Source organism: Rattus norvegicus, chromosome 11 (assembly GCF_036323735.1).
Source record: "Rattus norvegicus strain BN/NHsdMcwi chromosome 11, GRCr8, whole genome shotgun sequence".
NCBI lineage: Eukaryota > Metazoa > Chordata > Mammalia > Rodentia > Muridae > Rattus > Rattus norvegicus.
This window is the reverse complement of record NC_086029.1, coordinates 78,331,357-78,339,911: the sequence shown is the minus strand read 5'-3', so window position 1 is coordinate 78,339,911 and position 8,555 is coordinate 78,331,357.

Sequence of the window (8,555 nt, the reverse complement as noted above, 5' to 3'; positions counted from 1 at the left end):
CGCACGAAGTCACATATGATTCCTTGTATAGAAAATCACCAAAACATATTCAGCGGTAAAGGCAGAAGCTATCTGTACGGCCGACAGGTTGTAGGAAGAGGGGGAATGTCAGTGCATTTGCAGTTTCCTTGGAGATGATACAAATGTCTCAGGACACGCAACAGTGAGCTCGTCGAATACACTAGGAGCTGCTGCACTGTACACCTATAAAGGGCACATTTCACGGTGTACAAATAACACCTCAGGAAAGTAGCTACCAAAGGCACAGGCCCAAATCAGCACGGTAGGATGGCGTAGCAGGTAAGGCACGTGCCATCAACTGGAGTGCAGACTGGGTTCCTGAGACCCACACGGGAGACTAGAGAACCAACTCCTACAGGTTGTCCTTAGCTTTGAAAACATGTGCCAAGATGTGTGTGCCCCCGCCATACACAATTAAAATATAAATAAAGGCAATTCGAATTTTGTAATTAATCAGCAAGACCCAGTAAGCTTAGCTAGATACCTAGCTTGTTTGGCACAGCGCTATCCTAAATTGTGTGGAGCCCTGGGTCCAGTCCCAGCACCTCATAAACCAGGCCTGGTGCTGCATGCCTGCAACCCTTAGCTGTGTGGCAGGCTCAAGTGCCAGCATGAAATGCCATCTAAAAATATCAAACATCTTGGCCACTGAGACGGCTCAACAGGTAAAGGACTTGCCTCCAAGCCTAATGACTTGGGTTCAGTCCCTGGGACCACAAAGTAAAAGAAAAGAAACCTTAACTCCTATTAGTGGTCCCCTAGCCTTCATGCAGGCACCTGCTTGTGTGCACATATATACACAAGAGTAAAATGAAATGTAACTTAAGACGAAAACAAAAACCCCAATTAAAATTTTCTAGAAAGTAGAATAAAGGAACGTTTAATTTCATATTAAGGGAACATTTATATTCCCACATGAAGGGAACAATTTCATTTCAATGGCTAAAAATGACCTCTATCAGATACAGTCTGCCTTTTCATAAATGTTTTAAATTACTAAAGACATCTGAGTTAAAATCAGAGATAGAAGAAAGAAATCCTATTAACTCAATCCCAGTTAAGATATCCACATGACACTGGGTGGTGTTGGCACATGTCTTTAATCCTAGCACTCCACAGGCAGAGCCAGGTAGTTTTCTGAGAGTTGGAGGTCACCCTTGTTTACATTAATGAATTCAAGGACAGTCAGGGCTACGAGGAGAAACTCTGTCTCAATCATCCCAACCCCCCAAACCCACATGACAAATTATAAAACGTGGTTGGTCAAATGGGTATACTTTTAAAAACACGGGATGAAAAAAGAAGGAGAAAACAGTGGGGTTGGAGAGGTGAGTCAGACTAGCAGCACTAGCTGCTCTTCTGGAGGACCCAGGTTCTCTTCCTAGCACCTACCCGGTAGCTCATCACCATCCGAAACTCCAGTTCCAGGAATCCCCTTTTGCCTTTGACATGCGTGTGCTAGGCAGACATGCATATATCCAAACCACCCATATACATGAAAGGTAAAATAAGCAACACTAATAATTTCTCAAACTGCACAAAACTAGTCACTGAAAATGAGTGGGCTGGGGGCTGGAGAGAAGATTCAATGTGGACTTGCTCTTGCAGAGTCTGGTTCCCAGCACCTACATCCATATGCTTACAATTTCTGTAGTTCCAGACCTAGGGTCCAAGGCTCTAGCCTCCACGGGTACCTACCTCATATGCAACCTCACCCCACATACTCAAAACATTTTAAAATTTTTCTATAATGTATTAGTAAGTTACGTGTTAATTTAATTTACTTATGTTGCCTTCTGGGGGTTGAACCCTAAGCCTTGTGCACGCTAAACACACACAGTGTCACCAAACCCGTTTTAGTTATTGCTTTTATTGCTGTGACGAGGGACCCTGACCAAGGCAACTTCTAAAAGAAAGCATTTCATTGATGGCTTGCTTACAGTTTCAGAGGTGAGTTTGTAAGGCTCAAAGTGAGTCTTAACTACCAGGAGACCACCCCAAGTGAGACACGAGGACTGAGTTTGATGCAAACGCAAGAGGTTTATTTTTCCAGCACATCAGGGTCGATCCTGAATCAGCCCCTCATGGCGAGTGACTAGAAGGCGACCCCGAATGGCTATAACAAGCAGTTTTTAGACTTTTTAGGAGTACAGGTTACATCAACAAGGTTACAGTTTAAATTTATTGGCTAAGCATATTGACCTTTGAATCTATTGGCTAGCAAGCATATGACATGTATTCAAACTGGGACCAGAGGGTCAGGTGACTATCAGTACGTGCTGTGGTTTTTCAAGAATGTGCCTGCTCCTCCTGAGAACTGTGGATGAAGAATGGAACTTGGCCTAATCTTGGTGGGTGTAAGGCTGGAAAAAGCCCCAAGGGTCCTTCATGGGGACTCCATAACTTACCTACTTTCTATCAGATCAAGTTTCTTAATAGCTCTTATACTTCAGTAAGAACTAAAAGTCCTTCAAATTCATGACTGTCACGGCAGCAAGCATGGCACCAGGCAGGCAAGCATGGCCCTAGAGAAGTAGTTGAGAGCTTACACGCTGAAATAATAAGCATAAGGCAGAGATACAGACAGACAGACAGACAGACAGACAATGTGCAAGCTACCTGAAAATGGCATGAGCTTTTGAAACCTCCAAGCCCATCCCCAATAACACATCTCCTTCAACAAGACCTTCATCATTCGCAAAGAGTTCCACCATCTGGAGACCGAGCATGTAAGACTATGGGGTCCTTTTGTATTCAAACCATCACACCACCCCTAGCAAATATGCTTTAGTTTTTACAAGTGAAGAAAAAAAAATCCAAATATATTTGTGTGGTATGTGTTTGCCTGTGCATGTGTATGTATGATTCTGGGATCAGGTCTTGCTCTAAGTTACACACTAGTGTGTAAAAGAGTAGGTTTTCGAATTGGGCTTTGCTCTGCGAGACTCCGTTTACAAGCGGCTTTTGACTCCTCTTCAAAGATGGAGGATGGCCGTGATACTGGGTAGACGCATGCACTGCGCCATTTGCCCCATACCACCCATGCGCAATAGACTGATAACTTATCCCTGGGAGCGGGAAGTGTGCCGCCCTATAACTTTATTGGGATAAATTGGATTGGCATTTGGGCATATTATAATCATATGGGGGAACCAGGCTAAAGACTGTATCTGATACACCGGACCAAGCAAAAGGTATAAGTCCTCACCTGAACCCCCAAAGAGGGAGACACCTAGTCCTGTGATGGGAGCCATACCCGCCAAACGGTTATCTTCAGGGACTAGGAGTTAGACAGATTTCTCGATAGGCAGACAGACAGGGAGTGGGGCCTTCACTAATAAAGGTGTGAATTTCCAAGAGGACTTGCTTCCTCCATTCCTTCTAGACTTGAGACAAAAACCTAAAACAAGGGTCATTGTAGGCTTCTTCTCCTGCCAATAGGGCCCAGGGCCCAGGCTGATGGACTCTGCTCAAGTTCACAGGGAGGTCAGGACATGGTTACACAGCACTTGTAGGTCAAGCAGCCATCCTGTCCTTTTTCAAATTCACCCACCCTAAATTAGAGGAAGGAGACCCTTGAAAGACTAAAATCTTCCAGCCTTCAGGGAGAGGCTGGCTTTCTGTGTGCCCACTATGGCTATGTGTGTGTGTGTCCTCGCCCCTGATAAAAAAGCCTTTCTTCAGCTGCTGGTTCTGTCTGCTTCTTCCCTAGATCCCCAGCCTGATGTTGACTCACCCTTGGCCGTTCAAGCCTTAGGCGGCTTTCACTTTCTGTTCTGTCCCGAGATGTAAACAGGAAAGTTTTGTTCTCCCCTTTCCTGGAAATAGGGGATTAATAAGCTTTACTTGCAAAAAGTTGGTAGAGTTTTAGGATTGGGATTTTTATCCATTAAAAAGCCATCTTCCTTAGAGGTTGTGGAGCAAGGCTTTTATGGGGATTTTTGTGGGGAGCAGGGGAGGTGAGGAGGCAAATCAGGTGGAGGGCACCCGGCTGCACGTAGCTTGTGCCTTGTTTTACTATGTTAGTCCTGTTCCCTATTGATCTCAGGGTATTTGGGTTCCATAAAGGAAGGTTACAAATGGGAAAGTCTGATGAGTGTAGTTTTAGTTTCTTTTCCCAGAAATAGTCATTTCTACAGTTAGTCATTTAAGATACAAAGAACAGGAAGACTGTGAAACACAATAAACCCCTGGAGACTTGGAAAGATGCCCAAGGCAACTTCCACCGGATCTGAGAGCATTTAACAGCGATTCTGGAGGGTGGGTCTTGCTGTATGTCTCAGGCTGATCCAAAGCTTGCTATGAAACTAAAGATCTCTGGAATTTCAGACTTGTACCAGCATGAGCTGTTTAGAACAGTTTTAACCCATAGATGTGTTTTGAGGCTCCACTTACAGCAAAGCTAGAGGGAGACTGATGATAAACCATTCAGCCATGTGACCCCCAAAATTAATAATTTGAGAAAAAAAGTGTGAGAGTCAGGATGAGAATATATATACGTATATAGCCCTCAAATTAGGGGTATTCATTTATTTATTTGTTTGTTTGCTTGCTTATTTGATTTTTTTCAAGACAGGGTTTTGTAGCCCTGACTGTTCTGGAACTCCTTTTTTTTTTTTTTTTTTTTTTTCCTTTTCTTTTTTTCGGAGCTGGGGACTGAACCACTGAGCCAAATCTCCAACCCCTCTAGAACTCCTTTTGTAGACCAGGCTGTCCTGGAACTCAGAGATCCATCTGGCTCTGCATCCTGTATTCTGGGACCAAAGGTGTGTGCCACCAAACCTCGTAAATTAGTGACTTTTAAAATCAACTAAAAGTGGATCTAGAAGGCTTGGTGTTAGCATTTTGTCTAGGCCCTGACCCATAGTTGCTGGCAATAGCCAGATGTACCTGACTCTTTATAAAAGGGGCTGCTTGGTCCCTCCTCTCTCTCTTTCCTTCTTGCTCTCACTCTGTCCTCTTGCTCCTTCCCCCTCTACTCTCTTTGCCTTTCTGTCTCTACTACCCTCTCAACCCTCCTCCCCATGCCTTGAATAAACTCTATTCTAGTCATGTGGCTGGCCCCTTAGGGAGAAGGGATGCTTTAGCATGGGCCCGAGGAGGCACCCCTTTTCCAACACCTGACTACACATCCACCAAACATGTTCTCTCTCTCCTTATCTTTTTATAAAACACAACATTTGGTAACAAAACAGCACCACTCTATAGGATACAAACACTGCCTCAGGACGGTGTGACCCTTTTTTTAAGTTTGTGTTAGAGAACATTAGACCTAGAGAATTCTAGGGTAAAATTCTGAGCCCTGAAATCCATCAGTTGTAAAACCTCCATCAGTTGCATGCATATTTCGTGTAGAGGCATGATTACCTTACAGTAGTATCATGAGGATTAAATGAAACAAACTGTCCAAGTGGCCCAAGTGCTGGAGAATGGTCCAGAAGTAGAAGCACTGACTGTGTCTAAATCACTTCCCATCAAAACCTGCATTTATCAACCTAATAACATTCTTTTAGACCTTAAAACATTTTCTTAAATCCTAAACACGTTAAGCTTAACTGTGAGACTATGACTGTGAGACCTGAGAAGGATAAATTTTACCTGAGTAAACAGGAAGTGCAGAGCAAGAAGTTTCCAAAACTATAGAAAGGATGGATACTGCTGGCTGCCTGCACTCACACAAGGTCTAAGTCTTTAACGTTAGAGCGTCTACTTCTTTGGCTTACTGGCCCAGAATATCTGGCAATTTTTCCTGGGAGGCAGAAATTATGAAGGCCTTCTCTACCTTGTCTTGGCTGGGTTTGGCAGTTGACTTTCTTTGTGTGTTCTGCTTGGACAGCAGACTGTCAGCAGTTGAAGCAAGGGCAATTTCTTGCCCAGTGGCTGCTTGCCACATTTGAAGCAAACTCCATAGGAGGTTCTTCAACGTCCGTCATCTTCTATGAAATAGAATGGGCGTGATGCCAGGAGCTGACATGTTCAAAGAATGTTCAAAAAAAAAAAGGTCTTAAATTAATAAAAAAAAAACTTTAAATGCCATATTCTACAGATCTCTGATGTTTTTGGAGACCATCTAACTATCTCAGTATGTTTGAACAGCAAATTGTTGCTTGTCTCTAGTTATTTACATCTGTGATTAACTAAGCTAGTACTTATTAATACCACAAGTTTGACAGACTATGTATTTGCATTTCTTAGTTATCCTAAACAATTTATAATAGTAGCTTTCAAATGAACTGAATTCATGTTGCATTTTTAATAATTATATAGGTAAAATGCCTTAAAAGGGGTTTATAAATAGTATGTTTTAACTAAAATATAACCTTAATTCTGTATCAATATACCAATGTAACCAAGTAAAACCTTAATTTTGTGTCAATATATAAAGATCTAACAATGTAACCAAATATAGCCTTAATTTTGTATCATTATACAAAGATCTATAAAAGGAGATACTGAATTAAGATTTTATTGTGTTGAGTTAAAATCTTTCCTTTTTATTTAAACCAAAAAGGGGATATAAGAATAATAAGGGGAAAGGGTAGATTTTAACTCTTATCACAATAAAACTAATTAAAATAGTGAAGCTATTTCTGCCAAGCTTTCCATAGGGTCCAGCTTGGTTGTTTTGGTAATCTAAGGATTAAATATTTTTGAGTTCAAAGATCTGTCGAATGTTCCCGTCAGTCTTCTATAAACTCAGCAACTTGGGTGTCCTGAGCAGGTTGTAGTCTAAATCTGATCTTTGGGCAGTGGTTGTCAGCTTAGTGGCAATCCTGGCGAGGCAGAACATAGCAGTCAAGAGTCAGCAAGAGCAGCAAGTATTCTTAACTGCTGAGCTCCTCTCTAACCCCTAGAGCCTCGTTTTCTTTAGCTGTTCATCCAGTGATGGGCACATAGGCCAAGTTCATAAGTTGACTATGATGACCTGTGGTGAGGTAGCTGTATTTTTGCAGGGGTTGATCTCTTCCCAGGTTTGAGCAAAGTAAGTTGAATTCAGGAAGACAAATACTGCTTATCAGGAGGTGAAATGAGGACCAGAAGGGACAGAGGGTGATATTGAACATGACCAAAGTGCATGGTATGAGACATCTGTGAGACCCATTATTTGTATACAAATAATGTATGTTTTAAGGGGGGCAGGTAGTGAGGTGTGAAGGGGTGGAGACAGCGTCTCTGAGGGTATTTCAGTAATCCTGGTGAGAGAAGTCTGAGGAAGCCAAACCACAGTGAAACTTGAACTACAAGAAGGGTGGGACCTAAAAAGTGGACAGGAGGGGTGCTGGAGGGAGAGGAGCCAATGGTCTCACCAGGATGACATTTTAATAAGCCACAGACAGTGACTTATATTTTCCTGGGAATAGATCTGAGTGCTCTCCACTAGAAAATGAGGCATCTAAAGTTTGACTCCTAGGGTCCTTTCCAGCTCAGTTACCAAGTGGCCAAAGCTACAGAGTGTTCTGCTGTCTTTTCCCCAGGGGTCCTGTGAGGTGGCAGCTGGTGGTAACCCATAGGGGTATGCTGTCTGCTATCTTGATGCCTGTCTCTTTCTCATTGTATTCACTGTTGTAAGCTCATAAATAGTATCTTGGACCCAATCACTGTGTTTTAGAGGCCTTGGGACCCAATCAATCAAAAACAGTAACACTGTGGTGTCTAAAGAAATTCCATTTTATGCTAGGCATCCATCCTGGTGCCCACCAGCCATTGTCTCTGGCTCCCTGACTCAGGGACCTCCACCCAGGAATGTACAGCCATGACTATCTACTTGTTATATGACTATTTTTTGGCTTCTATAACCTGCTTATGCAGACATTCGAGGATTATTTCGAGGATTATTTCGAGGTTGCCTTTACTACCTAATCTTGGCAGAGAGTAGCTCTTCGCTTGCTTGTGCAGACGTTCAAGGTCTTCTTGTGCTTTTCACCTTTAAAAATCCTTTTCTCACCCTCCCTTTGTGTGGCACTCTCTGGCTCAGAGATTGTCCTACTAGCAACCAACTTTAATAAATTTAATTAATTATAATCTGATTGAGTCTGTGGTCTTTTCCTGGGATCTTGAACTCCAAAACACTACTACTACTACTAATGCTAAATAGCATTACTACCACTATTAACAATAATGCTAAGTAAACTCCTGCAAACCAGTGAGACAAATAAAATAAAATTAAGATGTTAAGAAATAGTTTGATTTTCCTCCCTCCTGACTGGATGTTGTTTTAAGGAAATATTAAATATCTATGTTGTTTTAAGGAAATATTAAATATCTTGATTCTTTTTAGCATTTTTTTTCTTGGAGAAGAGAGTACCCCTAATCTGCTGTTGGCACTCAGTTAGCAGGGGCAGGGTGATAGGTTTAATAGACTAAATATGCTTTCTGTAATTCCAAAATGAGGAAACCTGTAGTCTATTAAAAAATATTCACTGGGGCTGGGGATTTAGCTCAGTGGTAGAGCGCTTACCTAGGAAGCGCAAGGCCCTGGGTTCAGTCCCCAGCTCTGAAAAAAAGAACCAATATATATATATATATATATATAT